The sequence below is a fragment of the Canis lupus genome, chromosome 7 (assembly GCF_048164855.1).
Source record: "Canis lupus baileyi chromosome 7, mCanLup2.hap1, whole genome shotgun sequence".
NCBI lineage: Eukaryota > Metazoa > Chordata > Mammalia > Carnivora > Canidae > Canis > Canis lupus.
Window position 1 is genome coordinate 58,727,703 of NC_132844.1, and position 16,488 is coordinate 58,744,190.

At 42.1% G+C, this 16,488-nt stretch overlaps 1 protein-coding gene across 4 annotated transcripts in view; it reads right to left on the reverse strand.

Moving 5' to 3' along the window:
* The window catches only part of RUNX2 (RUNX family transcription factor 2), a 220,174-nt gene that overhangs the window by 10,307 nt on the left and 193,379 nt on the right, over positions 1–16,488 (reverse strand). The window lies entirely within an intron of this gene.

Below are 16,488 nucleotides of genomic sequence, written 5' to 3' on the forward strand. Positions count from 1 at the left end.
ATTGTTCCCAGTATCCTTAGAGCCAATATTTGTGTATAAGTCCACGATGGGAGCCATGTGGAGAAGAAGGCGCAAGAGGGCCAGGCCACAAATGCATGGCCTGCGGGAAGGTGAGTTACCACACTCGTCTTCCATAGGATCCCAGGTCAACTGCTGCCACTAAAGTGGTGTTATTTATTTAGAGAAGGTAGTAAAGGGCAGCCCGGGTGGCTCAGCAGTTTAGCGCCTGCCTTCAGCCCAGGGCATGATCCTGGAGACCTGGGATCGAGTCTGTCGGGCTCCCTGCATGGAGCCTGTTTCTGTCTCTGCCTCTCTGTGTGTGTCTCTCATGAATAAATAAATAAAATCTTAAAAAAAAAATAGAGAAGGTAGTAAAGGTAACAGAAGGTAAAACGCACACTCTGTCTGAATTTCTGGCCTAGTATAGAGAGCAAGTACATGACAGTCATCAAGAATCAGAGATGTCCTTTATAGATGGAAGAAATGGGAAGCCTGCAGACTAGGTAGAGATGAGTGACATCACGAAATTAAAAGGTAGTGCTTCTGCTTCCGCTGCCCTGACACAGCATGCTGGTGGGAAACTGCACAGGCTCTGCCTTGAGTTGTCTCAGATCTGCATTCTGTGGAAACACAGCAGGACAGGGAAAAATCTCCCGCTTACACACCACCGTTTCAGGCCACGTAGGGGGTAGAGCCCTAAAACCAGAGGCTGCCATCCCCACCCAGGCACAGGTCAGCCGCTTTCCACAAGATATGACTGAGCACCTCTGCCATGAAGGGGGGGGAAACGAGGAGGAGGCCACTGGCTTATAGGCAGCGTCATCTGTTCTCCTTTTCCAAGGTCATGTCTCCCTGCTCCTCAGTAGGAGCCCTCCTCTTCGTGGCAGAACATACACTCAGGACCCTCCCTGGAGCTTTGCTCAGGCTCTCCCCAGACTCTTGGCCACCTCTCTTCTCTCTGCCAGACCAAGGTGGGGCATGCCCTCTCTTTAAAGCTCACCAATACACGGAAATTCCCACTCTACAAATCCTCATTATCTTTTCTTTATCATAAACGTCTTGAACATTTTTGTATGTGAATTTTACTCCCAAGAATTTTAAAGTATAATCATTGCTTCTAGAGAAGTATTTTCACTTTCCAACTAAAAGTAAAGCAAATTAAGAATAAGAACCATGGGGCACCTGGGGGGCTCAGGGTTTGAGCATCTGCCTTCAGTCCAGGGCCTGATCCTGGAATCCCAAGACTGAGTCCCACATTGGGCTCCCTACATGGAACCTGCTTCTCCCTCTGCCTGTGTCTCTGCATCTCTCTCTCTCTCTCTCTCTCTGTCTCCCATGAATAAATAAAATCTTAAAAAAAAAAAAAAAGAATAAAAACCATGTATCCTTTTAGATCCTACCTAGCACATATTACGGTGCTGAGAAAAGATGGGTACTTCCCCAAAACGTGCTACACAGATGAATTACTAGCATAGTCTCAAACAGGCAACATGACAGAAGCAGGAATGTTATGTAAATATTATCCAAAAATGAGTTTTAGGCTATATGCAGAATAGTACTTTGCATTTTCCACATTGAGGTTTTAAGGGATCTTCACATTAATTTTCTTAATTTCCCTGAATTTGTCCCCTCACACTAAAATGACCAAGTCTTTATCACTAAATTAGTTTTACTTAGAATCACATTAGATAATAATAGGAAAAATATACCCTCTATGGGAGAAGTGTAATGGATCATACCGATAGAGAAGAAACAACCAGCAAAAAAGAGAATGTGAAACCAATTTTTTTAAGATAATGAAAGGTCAGACTAGCAAACTCCATAGTTTTGCAAAAGAGAGGAAAAGTGCCTCAACTATCCAGGATAAATATTTATTTTCCGTGTTGTAATGAATTGTACTTTTCCACTGCATGCTCACAAATTCTCAAAGACCAGCTGATCCTAAGTCTAAGAAAGTATGCTATGCCGAAGGAAAGAGAGAGGGGAAAAAAAAAAAACAACAACCTGGCAGTTTCCAGAAACTCCAACCATTCCTTAAACCCACCCAAATTTTGAGGATATTGTTGGAATAATGTATTTCCTCTTTTGAAGGGAAAGAAGGCAGGCGGTGGGAGATGTGGGAGTGGACGCGTATGCACATAGGGAGGGAGAGTAAGGAACCAGAGGGTTGGGGGGGAGAGGAACGGAGGAAAAATGAGAGAGATCTTCTTGCTAGGCCTTGATTAAGAACTTTTTAAGGGCTAGGAAGGGTGGGTAGTCTTTGAAACCAGATCCGCTGCAGGAAGGAGGCCAGCACCCAGGACACCGTGTCTTTCAGAAGGGGCCACCCACGGTGCCGTGGCGGTCATATGACTGCTCTGTCACATCCTGAAGCCATTTCCAGCCCATGCACACGTCTGTGCTCCCATTTAGAGAGGATGGGATATATTGGGAACACACATATGGAAACACTTTCAGAGAATCAGTTTCCATGAAATTCATAATGAGCCAAGTGGCTTCAGATGTGGTTGCGTTCCTCCGATTAGCCAGAAAAAAAAAAAAAAAATGGGAAGGAAAAAAGGGACAAATCCACCCTTTCAGACCTTATTTCAGTTTCAGAGAAATTAAAAACCACTAATGACTTATGGCTACCAAAACATGGAGCCACAATTAAGAGAGGACAAACTAGGAAAAAAGAGGGAAAGAGGTTTAAAAGCAGCAAGTCTTCCCCTCCTAAAAATAACAGCTTCAATATCAGTAATCTTATCTCCAATCAGGGGGAGGCTTTCCTGTGATGGGATCTGCCTAGAGTGGCATAATTCAGGACATCCTGGCAGGATGCGGTGCGCATGCGCACGCGGAGGGGGGGTTGGGGGGGCGATGGGGAGGGAGGCAGAGGCTCCGCGACCAGCTCTTATTTGATAACATATGTGGCCAATTAAGATTATTTTAAAAATTGCAACTAAATGATAAATTGTTCCTAAGTAAATCTTTCAAAAAAGCCTGAATGCAGAGGGGACGGCCTGGTATTTTCCTGTGGCCTGTGCTAGTGGTAACTCAGACTATATTAAAAGCAGAAATTTATGAACTGGTTGAGATGTTATATATTAGACACCAAAGCCCGGCTGATAGGAGGGCATGAAATACAAGAAGGGAACAAATGGGGGAGGGTTTTTAAAGAGGGGACATATAACTGACATCAGTAAGTTAAAAACTTATTTTTATACTGAAACAACAACAAAAAAGAAAACAGGCGTATTATGGAGTAGAATTCACATGAAATTTTAAGATAAAACAAGAGACCTGAAAATGCTCTCCTTGCAGGAGCTGGGGTTGTTTGGGGTTATGTCAATAGACTGGGGGAGAGCAGGAGCAGTCAAGGTGCCCTGGAGTTTCCTTTGACTTTGGGGTACTTCAGTGGAAAAATCTGAGGAGCGTTTTTCTGGAGTTTTGGGAGCAAGCCTGAACCCATTGTGTAGGAATGCTGTGACTCCAGGATCCTTGATGATGGGCTGGGAACCCACACTGGTTGTTGCTCACCAGAGCAGTCTTTGCTCGCTCCAACCAGAGGAATCCTATAAGCAACTGAATATTCATGGTATCCCTTGCTGCTGCCAGTTTTACTAAGAGGAAAGACTGGCTAACCAGACAAGGAGAGGAGACGGCTCTGACCTGCAGAGGATGTTCATTGAAGTGCGTCTACCTGCATGATGGCACTGAATCCTCCCAAAGGCCCTGAGAGGTAGACAATGTCACCGACTCCATACTTGCAGATGACCAGCTGAAGCTCAGAGAAGGGAAGTGATTTCCTCAAAGTGACAGACCACTACTGGGTGGCCGGGACCTGGCCCCAGACCCATGGGGCTCAGCTGCCCCGGCCTCCTCCACATGCAGGGAATCAGTGTCCCTTTTGTGCCAATCCTAACTGCTTGGCCGTGCCCGCCTGATGGGCTGTCATGAAAAGGGGCCTGATCAATGATCAAAGAGAGCCCTGGGGATGAGGATGGGGATAGGGATGGAGATGGGGATGAGGATGCAGATGGGAGGTGAAATGGGGAGCCGGATGTGTGCCACCTATTTGCCACACTTGACTCAGCCCCCAGGTTCTCATGTTGTCTTTGCCACTGATGTTCTAAGAAATCTTGGGCCAATCGGGTTTTCTGTTCATCGGGTACTCTCATCAGTTAAGACTCTTGTCAGTGACAACTGGCAAAAGGACACAGCAAGTAGCAAACATCTCCATCTCAGAAGGGCATTCCTTCCTACCAGTACCATGTGAACTAGTGGGGCCAGAGGGGGAAAACATTGAAAAGACTGGGTCCAAACTAGAAAAGACATGAGTTGAGGATCATTATCTCAAAGTCCCCTTGTATCCAACCCCAACCCCCACCTCCGGGCCAACTGAACTCTTCTGTAAAAAAGCAAGGACAGCAAATCACAGCCTCAAGGACCACATTCCACCACGCCCCCAAATGCACATGCTGTCCTATCAGCTTGAGCTTCAATTCTCAACCTTCTAAAGTAGGAAGAGCTCCGCTCCCCTCAATCTAGCACTGATCCATCCAGGGGGAGCCAGAGAGGCCCAGGAGAAGGGTCAGCCCCAGGCAGTATCACTTAAAACCTGAGAAGCTTGGAGCTCCAGTTTTTTCAAATAGAATTCCTCTCCTGGGGCACCTGAGTGGCTCAGTAGTTGAGCATTTGCCTTTGGCTCAGGGCCTGATCCAGGGATCCTGGGATGGAGTCCTGAATCAGGGTCCCCACAGGGAGCCTGCTTCTCCCTCATCCTATGCCTCTGCCTCTCTCCCTCTGTCTCTCATGGAAAGAATTCCCCTCCAAAGGCTTGGCACCCTGCTATGTCCCAACAGCCCTGAGGTTACCCTGGACCTTAAAGCACCTAACTCAAAACACCCAATGCCTCAAGACCCAGAGTTTGAACCAGATCACCGAAGTATTATTCAGTCTGTGTTAACTCCAAGGGGTACAGCTATGACGGGTCTGACACAATCCATATTAGTATCAAGGATCAAAGCCACAGGCTTGAGCCTCCAACTGTATCCTAGCCTCTGTTTGCCCTCTCTCCCTCTACAGTGAGATCTACACACTGACCTGCTTTCCGGAGCAGGCCTGGGCTGGTCATACCCTGGGATGGGTTCCTGCCCCAGGAGGAAAATACAAGGTGGCTTCCTGGCTGGGACAGAAGGTTGCTTTAGAGTCAAGACTCACAATTGTGTATGTATTGTATCTTCTGCCCACATGGCTTATCTAGGTTCCTGAATCCTTATCTTGTCCAACTTACTGGTCCCACGGGATCTTCCTTGCTCACTGCTGCCTACCTGTTCTGCGAGTTCGTGCCATGCTTCTTACTCATTTCTAGATCTCTGTGCACATTTCTAGATCTCTCTAGACACATGATAAAACATCTGCTAGAATGACAGTCTTGGCCCAATTTGCCTTTCTGGTCTTGTCTCTCACTCCACTTCTTCATCAACTCTACAATCCAGGCAAACTGGATGTTCTTCCATTTTCTGGACTACCCCCCACCCCCCACATTTCCCTCACGTCCTGGGTTTACATGATTCCCTCAGGCCTCAGTATCCCCACCCCCACCCTAACTCAGGCCCTTGAAATTCTAAGCAGCCTTTAAAGTCTACCTCACAATCCCCCTCTGCTTCAAAGATTCTGCTCGTGTCCCTGCTTTAGCCCACTGGGACCTCTCTCTCCTTCTTCTGCCCTGACTTCTCCACTCATATCTCTCTTAAAGCTGGCACAAGAAGAGGAGCTACCACTACTTTATCACTGCCACTAGCCCATAAATTCCTTGAGAACAGGCTCTGTCCTGCTTATCTGGAAATGCACCGTGGCTCTTCTCAGAGTGACACACAGAGTGTTTAAGTGCATGTGTGAGGAAAATGAGATGGTGACCAATTCTCTAATTGTGGGCTGTGTACGCCTTCTGATTTCTGCTCGTCCATCTTTAGCCAACTGCTTTTCCTGACCTACCATCCCTGTGCTTACTGGGACCCCAAGGCCTTAAGGTTGTTCGTTCCAGATCCATAACTTTGCCCTGGCCACAAGTTTTGGGGTGTCCCTCTTGTTCTAACCTGTTCCCGGTTTGTTCCCCTATCCTAAAAAACAAAAACTCTTTTTTGCTTTTTTTCGGCCCAAACAGACTATCTTGTGCCATATCAACAGTGACTCTCAAAAGTAATAAATACAAAAGAACGTCTCAAATTCACATACTGCTTTTAAGTTGTCCCTGCTTTTACGTACCTCTGGTTTTACCTCCTGTGAGGTAGCCTGACAGATAGCAACTGATAATGAAGCTCAGGCAAAAAAGAACATACCAAGGATGTAGTCATTTAGTGCCACGGCCTCAATGAAGTTGTTGAGTTTCCCAATCTGTGTCCCTTTTCCCCACCGGGCTTGTCTCATTAGCATCTAAAGATTTTTCATCCTAAGAGAAATCCTGATGGGGAAAGGATGGTATTTCTTTAACAACAGGGGAACATCTCAATTGAATTTTTTTTATAAAGTGATGACAGGCATGCCTTCTCACGTTGGAGGTTTAGATCCAGATCCAGTAATATCATAAAACCAACTACCAACTTTTATTTAACTTCAAAACGGATTCACTTCGAAAAGTTTCTTTTGCTTTGTTTCTAGAGTTTAGCCTAAAACCACGCACAAGAGACTCCATACTGTCCTGAGACAATGCTCCTCATAGAACTTCCGAATCCAAATGTAGTGCTAACAGTAACTCATTCCTCTGACTGTCTCAGAGTTTTTCTACTCAAGCCTTGCACACGGAATTAACTCAAAACTTCTGCAAGAAAAACGTCCTTTTTAGAGTTTGATTTGGCATCAGTTTCAAAGAGCTGTTTGTATATTTTAGAATATGTAGAATTTTCCTTTGATTGAAACCTCTCTTTTAACAATGGACAAGAGATGATTTCTCTTCTGAGTGATTTAAACAAAAACAAACACATCTTAGTTACATAGAGCCTTGTTCTCAAAGCGGTTTTTTTGAGAAAAATCAAACCCTACAGATTGTTAAGCATTTGGCAAAAGCCTTCAAACAGCCAAAGCCAAATAGTGAACTTTTCCTTGTTGTCGGAGATAAACAAATACTAGAGCAAATAGAAAAAAAAGAAAAAAAATAGGACCTCCTTTCACTTTCTACTCTGCCCGATAACATTCTCCTCTCAATACACACACCCACCCCTTCAGAGGGGTTTCATCCTCAATGTTTACTTCTGGTGCTATAGTAATAAACTCGCCACAAATGGACATTTTCAACATCTGTTTGTGGCTGCTCCCAGATTCCCAGTATTGCTTTAGGACATGAAGCCCTCTGTCTCCCAAGTGTAAACAGACACACCTAATTATGTATTAAGGTGTCTGAGAAGAGCTACTTGTTTTGATGACCAAAAAAAAAAAGAGAGAGAGAGAGAGAGAGAGAGAGTAAGCCCAGTCCTCTCAGTGTGCTGCAAGACAAGTAGTATAGTCCAGTGGCAGCTCCTCCTCAAACAGTGGAAGTTCTCTGCCTGCCACGGACAAAACCCCAGTCCTGTTATTCCCAGCCTGGGAATATAGTCTACTGAGTCTACTCCAGATGTGGACCAAAAGAGCTGATGACTGGTCAAGAGAGATGGTGCTGTCACAGATCCAGGGCAAAAATCTATTCAGTCTCTTCATAAGGATTTAATTTTAGGGTAAAAGAGGAAAGAGCAAAGGAGGAGGAGATAATTGGAGGGTAGCATTTTTCTTCTTCAGATCACAAGGGCCATGTACAGCAATAACAGATTAAAAAAAAAAAATGTCAGCTCTATTGGCAGCGTAGCAGGAGAAAACGATTCTAGAGCATTGGACTATCAGCCAGGGATGTGAGTTCTGGTCAACAGCACTGTCCTGAGTGAGCAGGGCAACCACATGGAGTCCCTTCCTCTCCCTGGCCCCCACATTCCTGGTCAGTAAAATGACACAATTTAACTAAGTCTTCTCCATGGATTTCCAGCTCCAAAATTCTGATTCTGCTACACATGAGGCAAACTTGAAAATTCCAAAATATCTTTAACAATTCTATTAGAGGGACGCCTGGGTGGCTCAGTGGTTGAGCGTCTCTGCCTTCAGCTCAGGTCATGATCTAGGGGTCCTGGAATCAAGTCTCGCATCAGGATCCCTGCTAGGAGCCTGCTTTTGCCTCTGCCTGTGTCTCTGCCTCTCTGTGTGTCTCTCATGAATAAACAAAATCTATAAAAAATTTTACTAGAAATACTGTTCCTCTAAAGAAAGGTGCCCATTCATTAAAACATAATACTACATTTTTTTTTAAAATGGGTATATGCACTGTGCAAGAAATACCCAGGCTTCCTCTCCAGATACTAATGTCAATTAGAAAATCTAGAATATTTTTCCAAAAAATAAAAAAATATAATTGTTAACAACAGTTTGGAATAGAGGCCAAAAGAAAATGAGAACACTATTAGCTTTGTATGAAAGCCTTCCATTATTACATTGAGCAGTAAAGAGGGTTAAAAATTAGCTTTAGGCTCACACATTCGATGAGAAGTATGATGGGAGCTCTTTCTCTTTTCTCTTTGTTCTTGGTTTCTCAAGTAAATTGTTTTGACCTGAACTATCTGAAGTTAAAATAAATCACATTTGACATCAACCTTTCCAACTCTGGCAAGATAGGACGTATTGTTAGGCATCATTCAAGCAGCCTCGGTTTCCCTGTCCCACATGTAAAAATACGTACTTTAAGGTTTTAAGATTTTATTAATATGCACATTTTTAATCTCTAGAATAAAATTCAGATTTAAAATCCCTACAATAAAATTTGGATTTACAAAAGTAGGAGGGGGACTGTTTCCACTGTTATTTCTGGCAGGAACTTCACTTTATTTTCGGCACTCTGACCTTTATAAAGCATGAACATTGGCTATTCAGTAAGGATTGCTGGTGTTCTGTCCCCCATGTGTCGCCTGGAAAGACCAAAGTGATAAAACTCCCTCCGAGGATGATATCCAGCAGGCTCTATAGCGAAGTCTGTTTCTGATATGGGGAGACTCCTATGACAAAAGCATAGTGAGGAAAGCACATGTGGAACTGAAAGACTTGAGGCTGAGGGTTGACTCTCCTGCTCTTTCACTCTGTGACTTAGGTCAAGTCTCTAAAGGTCTCTGAGCCCTGATTTTCTCCTGGCAAAACAGAAGCTATCGTGGCATCTATACTCCAATAAGCTGTCATGGAGATTAAATGAGATAATGTCTATGAAAGTTCTTTCTCTGTATTTAAAATTCTATCTAGTGGTGCCTGGGTAGTTCAACAGGTTAAGCATCTGACTCTTGATTTTGGCTTAAGTCATGATCTCAGGGTGGTGGGATCGAGCCCCACATCTGCTCCATGCTCAGGGGGTAGTCTGCTTGAGATTCTCTCTCCCTCTGCCCCTCCCCCCCCTTCTCATGCTCTATCTCTCTCTGAAATAAATGAATCTTTAAAAAATACTATCTAAATATTATCCTTATTAATGCCTGGTTTTTACTATCAGTTTTGGACTTAGCTGTGATAGCTGCCCATTTTCCTCAACACTGAATTTATCTGAGAATACATGGTGTCATTGTCTGTAAGCTTTCATTTCTGCCATCAGAAAAGCTACTGTTATGGATGACAGGAGTGTGTCCTGAGTCTTTTCGATTTCCTCGATCTCCGGAGCTCTGGAATTAGTAGAAGTATTCAAGCTTCCCCACAAGGAGGCTTCCTCCCTCCTGATGGTACCTTCAGTTTTTCTCCACATGCTCTGAGCATCTGCCTGAGTCTCCATCTCTCCTGGCTGACCCAGCCTTCAGGCCAGCATCCTCTGGGACAGTAGCCTGACCTGCAATTATAACCCACTTGTCACCTAGCTGTACCGGGCCATGCACCTCCTCACACGTAGTATGATGCTGTGGGGGAATCCACAGCCCTGACTCTCAGAACAATCGGTACAGATCTCGTCATTCATCCCTCAGTGCTAGCCCATTTGTTATATATGTATTAGAGCCCTCGTGCCACCTCTATGGGTAGTTGAGTTGTACCTCAATGTGAATGGCTCCAATCTGCCTTCTACATAGCCTAAGTGGTACTGCTTATTTGATTTTTATAAACTATTAGAAAGATCTGTTTCAAACTTTGAACTGGAAGTTCTATTTATAGTTTGAGATGGTACTTTTTTTATTAAAATGTTGGCAGGAAGACCCTTGGGTGAGGTTCACTTTGGTGAAACAGTTTTTCTTTTTTAGGCACCAGGCAACATGGCAAAGATAGAGCAGGGTAAAGCAGCATAGCCATCTACAGGGACCCACCCGGGGCTGGGGCTGGGGCTCTGGAAGTCCAAGGCTGCCACTTGAAATACTAGCTTGGGAAGTCTACATGGGGCTGAGACATAACCACAGCTCTGGCTTTCTAGTCCTAAAGTCCTAGCTTTATCTGGTTACCACTTCTGTGATGATTTTCAATATGATACTCCTGGGTGGTAGCAAAAAAAGAACAGTACCCAAGGCCTAAACATGAGCATGATCAAACCACCCTTCATCTGAAGAGGAAGGAAATTAATTATACACATTTGTACACTGAGATTCAGAACTCCTGGGCTCCTGAGGAGAAAACACCCCTCTTTCAAATTAGTACAGCACACACTGTCTTTACATTTTAATCCTTTCACAAGTGGCTTTTTTTTCTCTCTCTCTTCAGTGGCTTGTTACCTGCTGTTTCTCAATCGAGTTTTGTCTCTACCTTACACTGAGTCTTTGACCTCTATTCTCCATTACTGTCCTATTCTAAAGGGCAAAGCCAGGGAGAAAGGTTAAAACTAGGTTTGACAGCCAACCTCTGACCAAGAATTCTGATCTGTAAAGTTTTCACAGCCATTGGAATTATTCTGGATTTCCCATCATAAAAGAGGATGATACTCTTTGAATTGTATCTTATTTTGCATCCTACGAGCTTCTAAAACTCAAAATAAATTTTAAGTTGATTAGGTCACTGCTCCCAAGACGCTGATTTTACTGCTTTCCTTCTTTTCTTTAAAAATGGTTATACCGGGCAACCCGCGTGGCTCAGCGGTTTAGTGCCACCTTCAGCCCAGAGCCTGATCCTGGAGACCCGGATGGAGTCCCCACATGGAGCCTGCTTCTCCCTCTGCCTGTGTCTCTGCCTCTGTGTGTGTGTGTGTGTGTGTCTCATGAATAAATAAATAAAATCTTAAAAAATAAATGGTTATACCAGTTTTCAGCATATACCTCTGAACCTTGGGATTCCAGGAAGAAGAGGAAGCCTATGCCCATGGAGAGTAGGACTTTTGTGACTTTTCAAACAGGAAATGTTAAGAAGTGCTCATATATTCTCAAGATCTTGAAGCTAATTCCTAGAGAAACTAACTGAAGGTTGGGGTGGGGAGGAGATCTCTTTTTAAGGCCCAGAGTTTGGAAAGAATCTGAGATGGGAGTGATAGCTGACTACAACACTTATTCTAATCATCTCAGCTTTTTAAAGCTTCCTCCTCTACCCTTAGTCTGTTTTTACAACATTCTACTTAGAACAAGTTCCTCCTCCCTTATCAATTCAAGTTCTTTCCAATTTCAAATATGCCCCCATTTCTCAATCCTCTGGGAAGAAGTGGTTCTGGGTGGTTCCTCCATTCACAGGGAGGGCAAATGCTGATGCCTCACATAGCCCTACTTTGTTCAAATGCAAAATATTAGTTTGCAAGCCTGAGGTAACTAACCACAAACCCCTTGCTCAGGGGTCTCTTCTTTTCAGGGCTTTCGCCACACACTTCTCGGTATGAGCACCTGCAGAGGCAGCTCAGTCACACCCATGTGGCGATTTTCATTTCATTCCATCTTAAAAGCAATAAAAGGAACTGGTATGTATAAAGGCTATGAAATATCTAAATATATACTCCCTAATATTTGAAGAGGGTGAGGGGAACATACCATGCGGGTCAGTCCCCCAAATTAATCTCATCATTGTGCTTCAACTGCACTGAAATCTGTGTTTGCACAGTGCCAAGGAAGGGGAGCTCCTGGAAATAATCAGATTAATGTGTCAATGAAAACAACCAAACCAAGCATTTCAGCTCTCGAAATGGATTTCTCGCCTGAATTTTCCAGGTTGGTGGTTCTGTATTCACCCAATAAATCAAGTAATTCCTGAATTACAGCTTCACTATGGGGTGTATAAACAATGTCTAAAGGTTAGCTAAAATCTTATAAGATATAATATTATTCTTTTTAAAGCAGACTGACGATTGGGGGAAAGCACTGCTAAAACGTTTTGATGACTGAGGGAAAATACTTGCGCCAGTCCAGAGCGTCCCCGTCCCCACTGCTTTCAGGCGAGTATTAGCCACCATCCTCCTACGGGGTGACTACCACAGCCTCCCCGACACACTCTTGCTTCCTCTCTCATCCTCTTACACAATTCTCCCCCAAACAGCCAGAGAGGGACCTTCTGAAACTAGCAATCCATTTATATCACGACTTTGCTTAAAATCTGTCCATGGCTTCTCACTACGTGGACCAGGAAACCCAAACTTCTGCTTCTGAGCAGCAGAGGCCCGGCATTCCCTGGAGCAGCGATCTCTCTGACTCCACCTCATTTTCTACACACTCCAAAACACAGCCATTCCTCTTCCCACTCCAGGGCCTTTGCACCAGCCTTCCCTGCTGCCTGCAATGAGCTTCACAGGGCTGACTCTTTCTTGTAAATTTAGATTTCAGCTTCCTCATAACATCACCCTATTTTGCTTTCCTCACAGTACATAGCCCTAGATAATACTTTCTTATTCGGTTGCCTACTTTTACCCTTTTACAGCTAACATTTATTACCAGGTATTATTCCAAGAGCTTTACATACTTAATTCTTTTGTCCTCATAATGACCATTTGAGGTTGGTGGTATTATTATTATTAGCCCATTTCACAGATGAAGAAATTGTGGTACAGACAAACTAAGTAATATTCCCAAGATCACATAGCAAGTGAGTCAAAAAGCCTAGATTTAAACCCAGAGAGTCTGGCTCCAAAGACTGATTGTTTAAATCACTAAATCATATGCCCCAGAAAAAGCTCCCTGAGCTTTTCTTACTCACCATTGTACCTCCGGTGACTAGAACAGAGTCAATTAATGAGTATATTTAATGTCAACAATAATTTGTATTAATAAAGACATTTATCATGTGGTCTAAAATACTATGATAGCAATGTTTCACTAAAAGGAACTTTATTATAATTCTGTTTTATGAATTATAAATGAATTATAAATGAATAATCCCATTTATTCTGTTATTAATAGAATTCACCTGTTCTTTTGTTGTTATAACCTTTAGCTTACAAGATTCTCAACTCTCCCAGAAGATAAGTTAGTCTTTATTATAGCCATTCTCAGATAGAGTGTATAATAGATAAGTTACATAAAACCATGCTAGGGTATGTAAAATGTCAATAAAACAAAGTTTTTTCTTCATTTTAATAAAGCCGTGGTTTCAAACTGCCTGCAGACTTGGACAAACATGCACATATATGACGCTTCACCTTGAACAGAAGTTTGGCTGTGGTCAAGTGTCAAGATCTGAAAGTACAGATTTTTGCCACCAATTAACCTGATCCTAGATTGCTCCTTATCAGAATCAACTGAAGCACAAAACAAAGCGATTCTTGACATCTATAGTAGGTCTCCCTACGAATTTAATTAAGAAATCAAATACTATGCTAGCTTTTATTTTTATTATTGGTGGCGATATTTAGATTTCTGGTGTGCTGGTCGCTCAATGTTTCTGAGAGAAACAAGCCTTATTTAGCAACCTAGCCATTCAAAATTATGGACCTTGGAGAAGATCTAGCCCAATTTATTTCACACATAAGGAACCTAAGGCCCATAGAAGTTAAGTGAGCTTCTCAAGAACTCAGAAGCTCATCTAAAAATAGATCGCAGGTTCCTCAATTCCCATCCAAGTGCTGTTTCTAGCATGCTGCCGATGAGGCTGTGAGTCTTTTATCACTGTGCTGCATGCCTGTGCCTTAGAAGGAACATTCTTCTAATTAACCAAAACAATGCAACACCATTTTATTGAGCAACTACTATTTCATTGGTGTTAGGTTCAATGGTCTTTGGGGATGCAGTCCCATTTAAATGCTTCAATCATCTGCTCAGTTAAACAGGTCACCTGAGTAAGTTTTAATAACCCTTCAAAGGTTAATCCAACTATATTAAGTTAATCCAACTATTCATCCAACTATATCAATAATCCACCAAACATCAATGATCTAAATGCACCATTTAAGATGGAGATTGTTAAAATGGATCAAAAAACAGGACCCAACTGTATGTTACCTACAGGAAACCCACTTGAAATATAAATGCACACAGAGATCACATAGAGCAACAGGAACTTGCATTCATGGCTGTTTGGAATGCAACATGGCACAGCCACTTTCGGAAACAGTTTGGCAGTTTCTTACAAAGGTAAATATACTCTTACCATGTGACCCAGCAATTGCACTCCACAGCATTTACCCAGAGAAGTTGAAAAGTTATGTCCACATAAAACGTACACACAGATGTTTATAGGTTCTAAGGTACTCACGCTATCCATGAAGTGCTACAGTGTTACTGAAGGTAGACTTGGGAGTAGTGGTAAATATATATTGCAAATCTGGGGAACCACTAAAAGAAGGTAAAAAGGGAAGTATAACTCAATGACAGGATAAGAACAGAGGGAAAGTAGAATCACATAAAATGTTCAACTAAAACCATGAAAGGAGGAAAAAGAGTGGAAGACAAACAATGAAAAGAAGATAAAGAACAGGGGCAATAAATAAAAAACAGTAACGAATATGGTAGATATTAATCCAACTATATCAATAACTACTCTGAATGTCAATGGTCTAAAATGTGCCTTTTAAAAGACAGAGATTGTCAGAGTGAAACAAAAACCAAGACCCAACCAATGCTTCAAAGGTACAATACCTGTGACACCTACCAATTTCTAAGGTAAAAAAAAAAAAAAAAAAAAAAAACCTTCAACTTTCTCTGTGAACTGTCCAGAGGGCCAAACTCTTTCCTTTTTGGAATCTTTCCGGTCAACTCTCCACTGTACGTTTAAGTAACACTGACACTGACACTGTATTGTTTTCCTCCTGTGTAGTTGGCGAGTTTGTGGGTTTGTTGTTGTTTTGTTTTTTATTAATGATGAGTACCACAACTCTATTATCAGACTTTTTCCTCTTTTCCAAGTCTGTTTTTATTTCCTTGGTGGTTTTTATTTAGAAAGGGTTCTTCTTAATTAGGTATGGATTTATTGTAACCACATCAATGGGTTTATTATTGATTTATCGTGAATCACTGCTCTCCTTGGCACAGAGTGGAGTGTTTATAACCATCATTATATTTGTTATTATTATTCCATTAACTATAGCATTATTACTAATTACAACAGGGAGCTGGAATGGTGACCATTTTGATTAGAGAGAGAGCGGTAAACTCTGGATATAGGAACATCCATCTTGTTCCAGTCTACTATGCTGGACTGTATTTCTAAGTTTATCGCTTAAAGCCAAAGTGTCTCTGGAAAAGATGACACCTTCCTGGAAAAGATGACACCTCTGAGATATTCAGGGACACTGGTGCCTGAGAAGCATTTTATTTACGTGACTTTCATGGATTTGAGATTCGTGAATTTCTTGAGAGTCACATTAAAAAAAAAAATTAGACGTATAGTCAAATGGGATCCTAGGTTTGCCTCAAACCAAGTCTCTTAAATTCTGTTAAATACCCAATTTAATAATATATGCCTTCCTATACATTTTTTGAGAAAACAATCCAAAAAGGAGTCTGAACAGGACTTTGAACTGTTCAAAATAAAATGTTGTCCAAAAATGACTTTGAATAATTCAAATTAAAGTGCTGTTATTTGTATCTTATCATATAGGATTTTAATTATATGGAAACTTTTTACTTGTTCAGTTACCCCTTTCAATTATATCTTTCCTTTTTCCTTTACAACTATTTCTATGTATTAACAGATCTAAAAGCAAACTTAAAATAATCATCAGTGTCTCTTTCCCCTTTCTACCAGCAGAGACAATTAATATTTCCTGAGAAATCGATGCTCATTAAAGTAACAAAATAATACAAAAACACAGAGGGTTTCAAAGAGTCCTGTTTTTCCAGAAAAATGTTAAAGTAGTAGCTGGCTGATACTAACATCTCAAATAATAGGCCTATCAGGAATATTTATATGTATATTCACTTTAAATGTACTGAACAGGTGATACATGCATATATGCATATATATGTAATGGCATAGAGCTAACAGTGTTGCTTCACTCTAAAAGAGATAGTAAAAAATTCTATCATGTAAATAGGGCCATATTTGTGCATATGCAATATGAAATTAAGCAAATGGCAATCGTCATTAGTCTCCCCCACTTCTAGATGTGTTAGCAATTCCTAACAATATTTCCAGCAT